Raw genomic sequence first — 13,527 nt, 5'->3', positions numbered from 1 at the left:
CCCTGACCCCGTCTCCCCGTGCGTCCCTGACCCTGTATTTGGCGTTTTCCCCTTTCACTCTTTCTGACTGAAACTTGTCTGATGAGTGGTAACACTGTCATACAAGGTACTTTCTGAATCCTCACTGCCTGTCTGTACAATTCACCTTCTCCCCCTAACCTCTGTGGTGTTGCCGTGGATTTCTTCCAAACACACATTGGCCTCACCCCTTCCTGCTTTGTCAACATCTCTTCCTTTGAGCATTATCTCTGGACTCCTCCCCTTCGATCACCTCCCTGCCGATCCCCATACCCCGCCCTCCCATTGCTCCACTGATCAGATCTCATTGACTTCCATTGGTTTCCTGACCCTCAACACATTCCCTCCAAGGTTTGCCTGTCCTCCCTCTGTAAACGCCTCCATCTCCATGTCCCACACTCTTTGATCCTCCAACACTGGCCTTCTGTGCATTCACTCATTCCTCGGTTCCCCTTCTGCGGCAGTGCCTCCAGCTAACCCGGCTTTACTCTCTGTTAATCCCTTCTGAGTGACGGAAACTTCATCTACTCCTGTGAAATTCCTCCATCAACTATTGTAACTGAGTCATTGGCCTGATTTTTTAAAAAAAACTTCACGCCTGTTTTGAAACATCAACAGACCTTCTGCGCCTGAATGATTCCGTGTTTCATGTCCACAAGGAGTGTGAGAGGTTGCAGCCCCTGTTCCACTATTTAAAGGGGCTGCTCCACAACTTCTGGCTGCGTTTCAGTCCCACGCTCCTCATCTTTGGCCACCGGGTGAGGAGGAGGGCGGATCAGTCGGAGGATCTCCTCGTGGGCCTGTCCAAGGTGGCCATCCACAGGTCCAGGTGAGACGGGGCCCGTGGGGGCGGTCGCTCCAACTGTCGGCCTCTCTTCCGCAGAATTCTCCGTGCCTGGGTGGCCCTGGAGATGGAGCACGCGGTGTCTGCCGGTACGCTTGGGGCTTTCCACGACCGGGGGGCACCGCAGGGGCTGGAGTGCATCCTGGACCGATATAATAATATTTAAATTTGACAACATAAGTGCAACATATCAAAATTTGCAGATGATACAAAGATGGGAGGGAAAGTAGAGAGTGAGGAGGACATAAAAAACCTGCAAGGGGATATAGACAGGCTGGGTGAGTGGGCGGAGATTTGGCAGATGCAATATAATATTGGAAAATGTGAGGTTATGCACTTTGGCAGGAAAAATCAGAGAGCAAGTTATTTTCTTAATGGCGAGAGACTGGAAAGTACTGCAATACAAAGGGATCTGGGGGTCCTAGTGCAAGAAAATCAAAAAGTTGGTATGCAGGTGCAGCAGGTGATCAAGAAAGCCAACGGAATGTTGGCTTTTATTGCTAGGGGGATAGAATATAAAAACAAGGAGGTATTGCTGCAGTTATATAAGGTATTGGTGAGACCGCACCTGGAATACTGCATACAGTTTTGGTCTCCATACTTAAGAAAAGACATACTTGCTCTCGAGGCAGTACAAAGAAGGTTCACTCGGTTAATCCCGGGGATGAGGGGGCGGACATATGAGGAGAGGTTGAGTAGATTGGGACTCTACTCATTGGAGTTCAGAAGAATGAGAGGCGATCTTATTGAAACATATAAGATTGTGAAGGGTCTTGATCGGGTGGATGCAGTAAGGATGTTCCCAAAGATGGGTGAAACTAGAACTAGGGGGCATAATCTTAGAATAAGGGGCTGCTCTTTCAAAACTGAGATGAGGAGAAACTTCTTCACTCAGAGGGTGGTAGGTCTGTGGAATTTGCTGCCCCAGGAAGCTGTGGAAGCTACATCATTAGATAAATTTAAAACAGAAATAGAGAGTTTCCTAGAAGTAAAGGGAATTAGGGGTTATGGGGAGCGGGCAGGAAATTGGACATGAAGCTGAGTTCGGATCGGTCAATGCCCTGTGGGTGGCGGAGAGGGCCCAGGGGCTATGTGGCCGGGTCCTGCTCCGACTTCTTGTGTTCTTTAGATTTGTGGTTGGGATCACATCAGCCATGATCTTATTGAATGGCGGAGCAGGCTCGAGGGGCCGATTGGCCTACTCCTGCTCCAATTTCTTATGTTCTTATGTTCTTATGACACTTATTTTGGGTTGTTTGGTTTTTCTGCACATGAACACACCCTAAACCCCGCTTCTTGTAAAAGGGGGGCCTAAAAACACAAAAAAACTCAAAAAAAATCAAGCGTCATTCTGACTGCACTTCCAGTAAACACTTCAGAACCGAGCTGAGTGGAGGTCTGAGCAGAGCAAAACGACAGCCCTTGCCTGCCTCCTGAATCCGGGAGAAGGCAGAAAAAAAAAACCATCAGTGATTCCCAGACTATTGAGGACCAACGTCTGTTAAAATATCACAGACACAGAGTTACAGGAATGTTTTAAGGGGGCCCAGAAATAGTTAAAAGAGAGAATTAACCCCACAGATGCTGTAGGCGGGGCTCGATTATTAGTCCGGTCCGATGGAAACTAATATCCAGTCACTAATTCACAGCCCTTCCTCCGGACAATTACATTTCAGGTCAGACTCCCTGAGGACGTGTTTAAAAAATGATCTGAATACAGGAACATGTTTTGATAATGTTACTGTCTGTTGCTTTTGCTCATTTTTTGTCCGCTGCTGTAAAATTAAATTTTGATCTAACTTTTGAGAAGAAATGTGTTTAAAGGAGATATCGTTGGCCCTGATGCTGAGTCCCTTTGGTAAATTGAGGTGATAATTGTGATCTGGAATTGAGTTGTGATGTTGGGAAGTCAGTTCCTGCTTCACTTCAGCCGTTTTCCTCATTTGACCAATTTACCAATTAGTGTAAACGGATATTTAATCACATTGAGCAGCTCCTCTCTGAACTTACTCTGGGTCACTGTGTAAATGGCCGTGTTCGTACAGGAACTCAGAAGCTGAAGCAGAATTCCCGCTTGTTCGAAGGTTGCAAAAGGGTTAAACAAAGATCGGTGGTTAAAGCCGCCTGAAATTCGATAATATAAAAAATATACGACCGTTGTCATCCAGAGCAGGATAAAACTGCCGGATATGGCAAAAAGTAAAACGATGGACCTTCTGCGGTTCTTCATCTCAGGGTCCTTGTCATTCTCACCATTGCTGAGGTCCCGGAGGCTCCTTCGGGCCCGACTGGCCACTAAAATGCGCCTGACGGTGAGAGCATTAAACAATAAAATCAAACAGAATGGAAGCAACGGGGTTAACAGCTGTTCAATCCAAGAAAATGCGATCCATGTGGGTAGAATATAAAACTGTGATGATACAAGGCAACCCCACGGTATATTGTTAACAGTACGGTAATGAACATACACGAAGGGCCGGGGAATGTTCTTTAAACCGAACAGCGCGCTCAAAGTCACGATAATCACAAGTGAAGTTATCTCGGTGCAATATTTTGTTTTCAGCTTCTGACAACTAATGGCTACAAAACGATCAAAGGTAAAAGCGACCGTTAACCAAACAGAACTGTCTGTGGCAGTAGGAGCCAGGAAGAGAATGAATCTGCAAACACGAGTGTAGAGCAGGAAAGTGTCCCGCCAATAAAGATGAGCAATCCGATATAAGATCACATTACAGGCAATCACCAGGAGATCCGCCGTCGCCATGGCCACCAGGTAGCGAGTGATACATTTGGAGAGACCGCACTTTCCACGGGACAGGATCACAATCGCCAGCAAGTTCACTGAGAGAAAGAGAGAGACAGAAACAGTGAAATCACTAACCGGGCTGATCAATGAGCTCTCAGTTTAACCGATGTACATGGGCTATGATTGTGTTTATTTATTGGTTTTGCCCCTTGGCTTCTGCCTCCTGTTCCGAAGGAGCAGCTCATTCTGGGAGGTTCCTTTCGGGTGACGGTGGCCCCGGGATCCCTCACCCGACAGCTGAGTCCTCACTTGTGATCCTTGAGATTAAGTTTATTTTGTTGATTCCGACACTGGGAGGTCCGCGGGGCAGGACGTCACCAACTATGAAAGTGAAAGGCGACAAGACGAGTTAAATCAGGAAATACAGACAAGGTGACTCTGGATTTGGCTTAAATCGTAATGCGGGGGAAAAACCTAATGCCTTGACCCACACAATACCAGAGACTTTGATTTTAGAAAATACATTGAAAACACGAGCCTGGTATTGAGTTGCTGCCCGTCATCTTTCAGTAATTAATTAGATGAGGTTTCCAGTGGAGTATTGTGAATGAATCATGACACAATATGTCAAGGAATTTAATTCTGTAACGTGCTCCAGTTATAACCAGGTCCAGTCTTTATATCTCAGCACAAGGCGTGAGAAAAACAAAGGACAGTCGGATCCTCGGAATAAGAGATCGATCCCAGGAGCCGCGCGGTATAAGAACAAATCACCGCCAACTCTCACTCATGGTCTCCAACTAATCCCCCTCCCGAACCAGTGTCAAGACTGGTTTCCCCACTCTCCACAATAACACACATGGACTGAAGTATACAGTCATCGTCATTCAACTAGTCCAAACAATACTTTAAACATCAAATACATCAAAAGTCCTGTGAAGCCATTTTGCTGAAATATAATTATGATCTGAGAGGAACATTTGACGGGAACACAAGATTGTACCTTCGAGTGAGGAGGACAGTTTCTGTCACATCTTTTATTTATCTCATGCGTATTCCGTTTGTTCCCTGTCCTTCTATCCTGAAGACACTGACTCATGCCGGGATACACAGCCACAATCTGCTCTCCGGAACCCCAGGCGATCGGTCCTCGGGAAACACGACAATCTCACCCGGTCCTTCCTCACCCGATCTCCACAACAGGCGCGCTTTCCACCAGGAGGCAGTGGATTACACTCAGGACTGTGCGCCCTGCCTGTTTTACCCCTGCCTGGCCAGGGAGCACCAAGGACACATTTAGACCCCAGACTCGACAGTTCAGCACAGAGCGAGGGTGAGTTACTCGGTGCATTGACCAATGGGACAAGGATGGAAGTTTTAACTGTATCACAAAACGGTGAAGAATAACATTCTACATTTACCAGGCTCAGAGCACAAACAGCAATATAGTTAAACATTCTGTTACTTACACCGTACGTGCTGATAATGACTTACCAGGTACTCCAATTGCTGCCAGAACAGGGTAATAAACGAATTCTATCTCCGTAAATAGAGACAAACGCATTTCTGTGTGGAGACGATGTCTTTCGGTGCTATAAAGAGGTATGCGAACTGCGATAGTCAGGTAACGAAGTTAAAACAGCGAGATACTTATAATGTAAATAAACCCCGAATGGGACAATTAGATCGCATCCCGACTGACATCACATATTATTTACAGACTCCTGAACAAATAAGTTTTGGTCCCATCTGACCTTTGACTATCACAATCATTAAGGTGACAGAACATTACACATCGACCAGCTGAGTAACCTTTTGGAACAATGAATTGTACAATGAAAGAGTCACAATTTCTAAGTTTAATAAATTACATGAAGATTGAAACCACAAGCACACAGTGTAAGAAATATCGAAACCCAGTTCACCAATGTAACATTTTTACTTGAATCTTCTGTACTCCCATTCCCAGGCCAGTCCTGCTATTCCCTCTCTCGCCCTACTCTGCAATTTAGCACAGTCCGTGTCACCTTGTTTCACTCATTCCCCCTCTTTCTGTCTCTCTCAATGCCCAGGCCTCTCTCCCTCACACACACTCCTTTTACTTGACTCCCAAATTTCTCTGTCTGTTAATCTACCTCTTTTATTCCCTCTTTCTCTGGAACTCCATTTTCTTCCTGATTTCCTCTCTTTCTGGCTAACGTTAGTTAACTCAAAATGATTTTTGAGACTGAGATTGATAGATTTTTATTTGATGAAGATATCAAGGGATATGGATCAAAGGCGGGTAATTGGAGTTGAGGTACAGACCAGCCATGATCTGACTGAATGGCGGCACAGGATCGAGGGGCTGAATGACCCACTTCTGTTCTTATAAGATAATTTTTCACTTCTTTATTATTAGCCGCAGCTCACACTCTGGGCTGAAACGAGTTGTCGCTCACTCTTTTCTGCCAGCTGGTGGAATTTACATTAAAGTCTGGCTGATCTCTGCACCTCAGTGAAAGACAGAGCCAAGCATAGTTCTGGGAGCCTTTGCTGCTTGTCTGACCGCTGCAGGCAGACCACAGCTCTTAAAGGGACAGTGCATCAAAAATCCAGAACCACAAGCTGAAGGGAAGCAAGCAACAATGTCCCGACAGGTCACTCAGCAGCTCATGGCCTAGTGTTTGACTACAGTCCTTTTATCATTTACTCTAAAACCCGAGTCACACACAACATTCTCGAAAGACTCAGCGAGTCGGGCCCCATCTGTGGAGAGAACAGACCAATTAACTGAGATCTCAATGAGATGAGGAACAAGACACGGCCCCCTGTGAGAAACAAAGAACTTGCATTCATATAGCACCTTTCACATCTTCCTTTAAGACACTCTGTAAAACCTGCCTATTTGACCGAGCTTTTGGTCACCTGTCCTAATGTCTCCTTATGTGGCTCGGTGTCAAATTTTGTTTTAAAATCGCTCCTTTGAAGCGCCTTGGGACGTTTCACCACCTTAAAGGTGTGGTATAAATGCAAGTTGTTGTTGATGTTATTCACGGTGAGATTGTTCGTTTCATTTCTTCCTCATTATTGTGGTTCTGACATCGAGGTGAAGAGTGACAGAGAGCAGATTTTAAAATAGTTGGAATATCAGTGAAATTAAATTGTGGCAAGTGAGAAACTCCGAGTCAGTTTTGCTCTGTATTTCCTGCATCCAATATTGCAGATAAATGAAAGTGAAGCTTTTGAAGGCAGAAAGTTTTATCGCCCCGTCAGAGGAATTGAACCCCTGTCTTTCCACGTGACAGGCGAAGATACTCATCACTATACTCACGGAGAAGGCCATCCCTGATCACGTCCTTGTATCCCTCTGTACCCACATCCCCCTTCCCCCTCCAAAACCCACTTCATTCTGTGTTCGCCCATCAAAAAAACCCTCCCCCCAAGTCACTTACAATCACAATTTCAAAGTCCCAACTGTCCAGCCTTTGGCCCTCCATTCACCACGACATTTCTGCAGCTACCGATCTGCTCAATCACACTCTCACCTCCACTTTTGATGCGGTTGTCCCCATTAAAACCATTACTCTCTCTCACACTGTTCGGCCACCCTGGTACAGCGCTCATCTCCTCTCCCTTAAGTCCAAGGGACAGGGTAAGGTAGCGTGGTGATTATGTTACTTGACGAGTAATCCACGCACCGAACAAGGCTCAGGCAATCCAAGAACACAACGCCCCACATTGGGCGATTTGTGTTCTGTGTACAAAATTATGAGGGGCACAGATAGGATGGATACTAAGGAGCTTTTTCCCTTCGTTGAGGGTTCTATAACAAGGGGACATAGATTCAAGGTAAAAGGCGGGAGGTTTAGAGGGGATTTGAGAAAGAACTTTTTCACCCAGAGGGTGGTTGGAGTCTGGAACTCACTGCCTGAAAGGGTTGTGGAGGCAGGAACCCTCACAACATTCAAGAAGCATTTGGATGAGCACTTGAAATGCCATAGCATACAAGGCTACGGACCAAATGCTGGAATATGGGATTAGAGTAGACAGGGCTTGATGGCCGGCGCGGACACGATGGGCCGAAGGGCCTCTATCCGTGCTGTATAACTCTATGACTCTCTATGACTCTATAACATACCGGATTGTCATAAAAACCCCTCTGGTTCACTAATGCCCCCCTGAGGGAAGGAAACATGCCGTCCTCAGACCAATAGCAATGAGGTTGATTCTTAACGGTTCTCTGAAATGGCCTAACAAGCGACTCAGTTGCACAATCCCGCTACGTAATAAGAATAAAACAATACGGGCCACACGCACCGAACAAGGCTCAGGCAATCCAAGCACAGTCGACCCTATGAAGTTCACCCCACGAACATTAGGGGACTTGTGCCAAAATTGGGACAGCTGTCCCAGAGATTGGTCAAGCAACAGCCTGAAATAGCGACACTCACAGAATCATGCCTTTCAGCCAAAGCCCGAGACTCCTCCATCATTATCCCTGGGTATGTCCTGACCCACCAGAGGTGGCAGCACAGTGGTATACAGTCAGGAGGGAGTGGCCGTGACAGTCCGCAACAGTTGACTCTGGACACCATGAAATGTCATGGTTTCAGGTCAAACAAGGGGAAGGAAACCTCCTGCTGATTCCCACTTACCGACCTCCCTCAGCTGATGAATCGTTACTCCTCCCTGTTGAGCACCACTTGGAGGAAGCAGTGAGGGTAGCAAGTGCACCGGATGTACTCTGATTGGGGAAACCTCACTGTCCATCACCAAGAGTGGTTCGGTAGCACCACTGCTGGCCGAGTCCTGAAGGACATAACTGCCATACTGGGATTGTGGCAGGTGGTGAGAGAACAAACATGAGAGAAAAACCTTTTGGACTTCGTCCACATCAATCTACCTGTCGCAGATGCATCTGCCCATGACAGCATTGGTTGGAACGACCACTGCATAGTCCTTATGGAGACGAAATTCCGACTTCACACTGTCCAGCATATTGTGTGGTGGCCGTGCTCAATGGGATAGATTCAGAACAGATCTATGCAACTCCAAACTGGGCATCCATATGGTGCTGTGGGCCAACAGCAGCAGCTGAATTGTATTCCGCCACAATCTGTAACCTCCTGGCCCGGCATATACCTCACTCTACCATTACCAACAAGCCAATGGATCAACCCTGGTTCAATGAGGGGTGTAGAAGTGCGTGTCAGGAGCAGCACCAGGAGTACCTAAAATGAGGTGTCAACCTGGTGAAGCTACAATTGTCCTACAACACAGGACTACATGCAAGCCAAACAACAGAAGTAGCATGCTGGAGAGCACAGCTAAGCAATCCCACAACCAACGGAGCAGATCAAAGCTCTGCAGTCCTGCCACATCCAGTCCTGAATGGTGATGGACAATCATCCTCAATGATGGCAGAGCCCAGCACGTGAGTGCAAAAGACAAGGCTGAAGTGTTTGCAACCATCTTCAGCCGGAAGTGCCAAATGGATGATCCTTCTCGGTCTCCTCCTGAGATCCCCACCATCACAGAAGCCAGTCTTCAGCTAATTCGATTCACCCCACGTGATATCAAGGAACGGCTGAGCGCATTGGATTCAGCAAAGGCAAAGGGCCCTGACAAAATCCCAGCTGTAGTGCTGGAGACTTGTGTTCCAGAACTAGATGCGCCTCTAGCCAAGCTGTTCCAGTACAGCTACAACACTGGCATCTACCCAACAAAGTGGTTAATTGCCCAGGTATGTCCTGTCCACAAAAAACAGGAGAAATCAAATTCATCCAATAACCGCCCCATCAGTCTACTCTCAAAGATCAGCAGAGTGATGGAAGGTGTCGTCGACAGTGTTATCAAGCAGCATTTACTCACGAATCACATTCTCACCGATGCTCAGTTTTGGTTCCACCAGGATCACTCGGCTCCAGACTTCATTGCGGCCTTGGTCCAAACATGGACAAAAGAGCTGAATGCCAAAGTTGAGGTGAGAGTGATTTCCCTTGACACCAAGGCAGCTTTTGACCGAGTGTGGCATCAAGGAGCCCTAATAAAATTGAAGTAAATGTGAATCAGAGACAAAACTCTCCAGTGGCTGGCGTCATAGCTAGCACAGAGGAAGATGATAGTGATTGTTGGAGGCCAATCATCTCAGCCCCAGGACATCGCTGCAGGAGTTCCTCAGGGCAGTGTCCTAGGCCCAACCATCTTCAGCTGCTTCATCAATGACATTCACTCCATCATAAGGTCAGAAGTGGGGTGTTCGCTACTGATTGCACTGTGTTCAGTTTCATTCACAACCCCTCAGATAATGAAACAGTCCGTTCTCACATGCAGCAAAACCTGGACAACATCCAGGCTTGAGCGGATAAGTGGCAATTAACATTCACGCCAGACAAGTGACAGGCAATGATCATCTCCAAGAGAGAGTCCAACCACTTCCCCTTGACATTTAATTTCATTACTGTTGCCGAATCGCCCACCATCAACATCCTGGGTGTCAACATTCACCGGAAACTTAACTGGTGAAGCCACATAAATACTGTGGCTGCAGGAGCAGATCAGAGGCTGGGTATTCTGCGGCGACTGACTCACCTCCTGACTCCCCAAAGCCTTTCCACCATCAACAAGGCACTAGTCAGGAGTGTGAAGAAATACACTCCACTTGCCTGGATGAGTGCAGCTCCAACAACACTCAAGAAACTCGACACCATCCAAGACAAAACAGCCCGCTTGATTGGCACCTCATCCACCTTAAACATTCACTCCCTCCACCACCGGCGCACCGTGGCTGCAGTGTGTACCATCCACAGGAAGCAATGCAGCAACTCGCCAAAGCTTCTTCGTAAGGACCTCCCAAAACCTCGACCTCTACCACCTAGAAGGAAAAGGGCAGCAGGTACACGGGAACAACACCACCTGCACAGTCCCTTTCAATTCACACACCATCCTGACTTGGAAGTACATCGCTGTTCCTTCATCATCGCTGGGTCAAAATCCTGGAACTCCCCATCCACCAGCACTGTGGGAGTACCTTCACCACACAGACTGCAGCGGTTCAAGAACGGAAGCTCACCACCACCTTCTCAAGGGCAATTAGGGATGAGCAATACCTGTTGGCCTTGCCAGCAATGCCCACATCCCATGAAAGAATTAAAAAAATCATCCAAATAACCTCTGGTCTGTCTCTCCCTATGTTTGAGTCACTCTATGTTTATATGTATGCGTGTGTGTCTGTTTCTTTGTGTAGGTGTGTCTTTCTGTGTATTTTTGTGTCTGTCGATGCATGCGTGTGTCTCACATTTTCTATGTTTTCCTGAATGCGTCTGTTTCTCCTTCTTTCTCTCTCTCACTCTCTCCCGCGCTCCCCACATAATTTTACTCTGGACATAATTGAACAAAGAGATGAAAAAGTGGTCGGGAAGTCTTTTTTCAACAGTGGCCTGTGGAAAATTAAACAAACTGTCATCAAACAATCGTTCAAAAAGAATCAGTAAAACATGAAGCATCTGTGGTGAATGTACGGTAACACCCAGCATCGATTCCTCGTTAGTATAGTGGTGAGTATCCCCGCCTGTCACGTGGGAGACAGGGGTTCAATTTCCCGACGAGGAGGTTATTGCTGCTTTAGAAGTTTCACTTTCATTTATCTGCAATATTGGATGTTGAAAATACAATGAAAAACTGACTCGGCCTTTCCCACTTCCACAAATTGATTTCACAGCGATTTTAAAATCTGCTCCTCCGCCTCACTCTTCAGCTCGATGTGAGAACCACAATGATGGGCAAGAAATAAAATGCAGAATTGTGCTGTGGACAGACCGGGTCTGAGTCACCAGCCCGAAACAGGGAGAGACCGATCGAGAGAGAGAGAGAAAGACAGAAAGAAAAAAGATGGAGATACAGAGAGAGACAGGTCTCGTAACAGGCGCAGATGAGAAAGCAGACTCGGAAGATCTCACATACAGCAATGAAAAGGATGCATGTTTCAGTGAATCTATTTTAACTACTTCTTTGATGACATTTTGTTTAACTTTCCACGCGCCACTGCTGAAAGAAGACTTACTTTCTATCTCTTTGTTAGTCAAGGTCCAGAGAAAAATTATGTGGGGAACAGGGAAAAAGTGACAGAAAGAAAGAGACACTCAGAAACGGGTAGAAAAAGTGAGACACACGCAGACATATTCACACATACACAAACACACACATTCATAGCTACATACAGACACACCGCATGTACACACAAACATACACCCTCCAATAACCTGAAAGTAACACAGGACTACTTGCCAAACAGCAGAAGCAGCATGCTATAGACAGAGCAAAGCAATCCCACAACCAACGGATCTTCTGCAGTCCTGCCACACCCAGTTGTGAATGGTGGTGGTCAATTAAACAACTAACGGGAGGAGGCTCTGTGAACATCCCCATCCTCAATGATGGTAAAGCCCAGCACGTGAGTGCAAAAGACAAGGCTGAGCTGTGAGCAACCATCTTCAGCCAGAAGTGTCGGGTGGATGATCCATCTCGGCCTCCTCCCGATATCCCCACCATCACAGAAGCAAGTCTTACATCGAGGTGAAGAATGACGCACAGAGCCGATTTTAAAACCGCTGGAATATCAGTTCATTGAAATTGAGAAAAGTGGGAATCTCCGAGTCAGTTTTACACTGCACTTTCCACATCCAATATTGGAGATAAAAGCTTTTGAAGGCAGCGAAAGTTTAACCTCCTCGTCGGGGAATTGAACCCCGGTCTCCCGCGTGACAGGCGGGGATACTCACCACTATACTAACGAGGAACTACTGTATTGATTCTACACTCACCTCAGATGGCGTTAAAAATGCTTCATGTGTCAGTGAATTTCTTTTAACTATTTATTTGATCACAGTTTGTTTAATTTTCCACGGGCCACCGTTGAAAGAACCTTTAACATTTCCATCTCTTTGTTAGACAACGAACAACTGACTCTGTCTTTCTTTCGTTCTTTCTTTCTCTTTGATCGTGGTGAGTTGCCCCGCCTTAGTCCGTGGTTTAATTCCCCGACAGGGAGGAAGCATTTATAAGACGCCAACTTTAATTTTATGTCTTCGCCAAGCTTCTTCCTGAAAAAAACTACAGAGAAAAATAAACAGCTGATTGTTGCTTTCAGAATATTATTGAACGGGGACTGGATGCAGAGCAATTGTGATTTTAACTAACTAGTGATTAAGATGATAGTTTGGAAATCCATTCGTTTACCCCGCGCAGGTTTGAATCTGGTAGATTTCAGATCCTGTCTTTTTTCATCCCCTTTCATCTCTGCGTTTCAAAATTCAACAAGTTTCTTGTAGAATTAATAATTCTGAAGTGAATTAAAATTCCACGGCATTGAACACCTCGAGTTTTATGCTCATTTTAATTGACCTGCAAGATTTCACGAAATCTACGACAGAAAAAGAACAAAAATCAGCCAAATTATCGATCGTCTGTCTCTGTATTTCTGAGTCACTCTATGTGTCTATGTATGTGTGTCTGTTTCTGTGTGTGTCTGTTTCTTTGTGTCTGTGTCTGTCTGTCTGTGTATGTGCCTCACATTTTCTATCTTTTCCCGAATGGGTCTCTGTCTCTTTCTCTCTCTCACTCTCTCCCGCGCTACCCACGTAATTTTACTGTGGACATGATCAACAGGAGATGGAAAAGTGGTCGGTAATTCTTCTTTCAACAGTGATCCGTGGAAAGTTAAACAAAATGTCATCAAATCAATAGTTCAAACAGATTCACTGAAACGTGAAGCATCTGCTTCTAATATCTCCTTCTGTGGCTCGGTGTCAAATTTTGTTTAAAAAAGCTCCTGTGAAGCCCCTTGGGACGTTTCACTACGTTAAATGTGCGATATAAATGGACGTTGTATTAGTAGTTGTTGTTGTTGAAACTGATTAAAGTTTCTCTGTCACCCAGT

General features: G+C 46.0%; 1 long non-coding RNA gene and 1 other non-coding gene across 3 annotated transcripts in view; one reads left to right on the top strand and one right to left on the bottom strand.

The window, feature by feature from the left end:
- The window catches only part of LOC137302100 (uncharacterized), a 31,150-nt gene extending 27,488 nt beyond the window's left edge, over positions 1-3,662 (top strand). For both annotated transcript variants that reach the window (XR_010958424.1, XR_010958423.1), the window contains one exon: positions 3,426-3,662. This is a non-coding gene — a long non-coding RNA (uncharacterized lncRNA). The remainder of the gene's footprint in view (positions 1-3,425) is intronic.
- Positions 3,663-12,315: 8,653 nt separating this feature from the next.
- On the bottom strand, positions 12,316-12,387 carry trnad-guc (transfer RNA aspartic acid (anticodon GUC)). Its single transcript has one exon. It is a non-coding gene; the product is annotated as a tRNA-Asp (tRNA).
- Positions 12,388-13,527: the final 1,140 nt, after the last annotated feature.

Source organism: Heptranchias perlo, chromosome 35 (assembly GCF_035084215.1).
Source record: "Heptranchias perlo isolate sHepPer1 chromosome 35, sHepPer1.hap1, whole genome shotgun sequence".
NCBI classification, from domain to species: Eukaryota; Metazoa; Chordata; class Chondrichthyes; order Hexanchiformes; family Hexanchidae; genus Heptranchias; species Heptranchias perlo.
The sequence above is the reverse complement of the archived record's forward strand: the minus strand, read 5'-3'. Positions and strand labels throughout refer to the sequence as shown.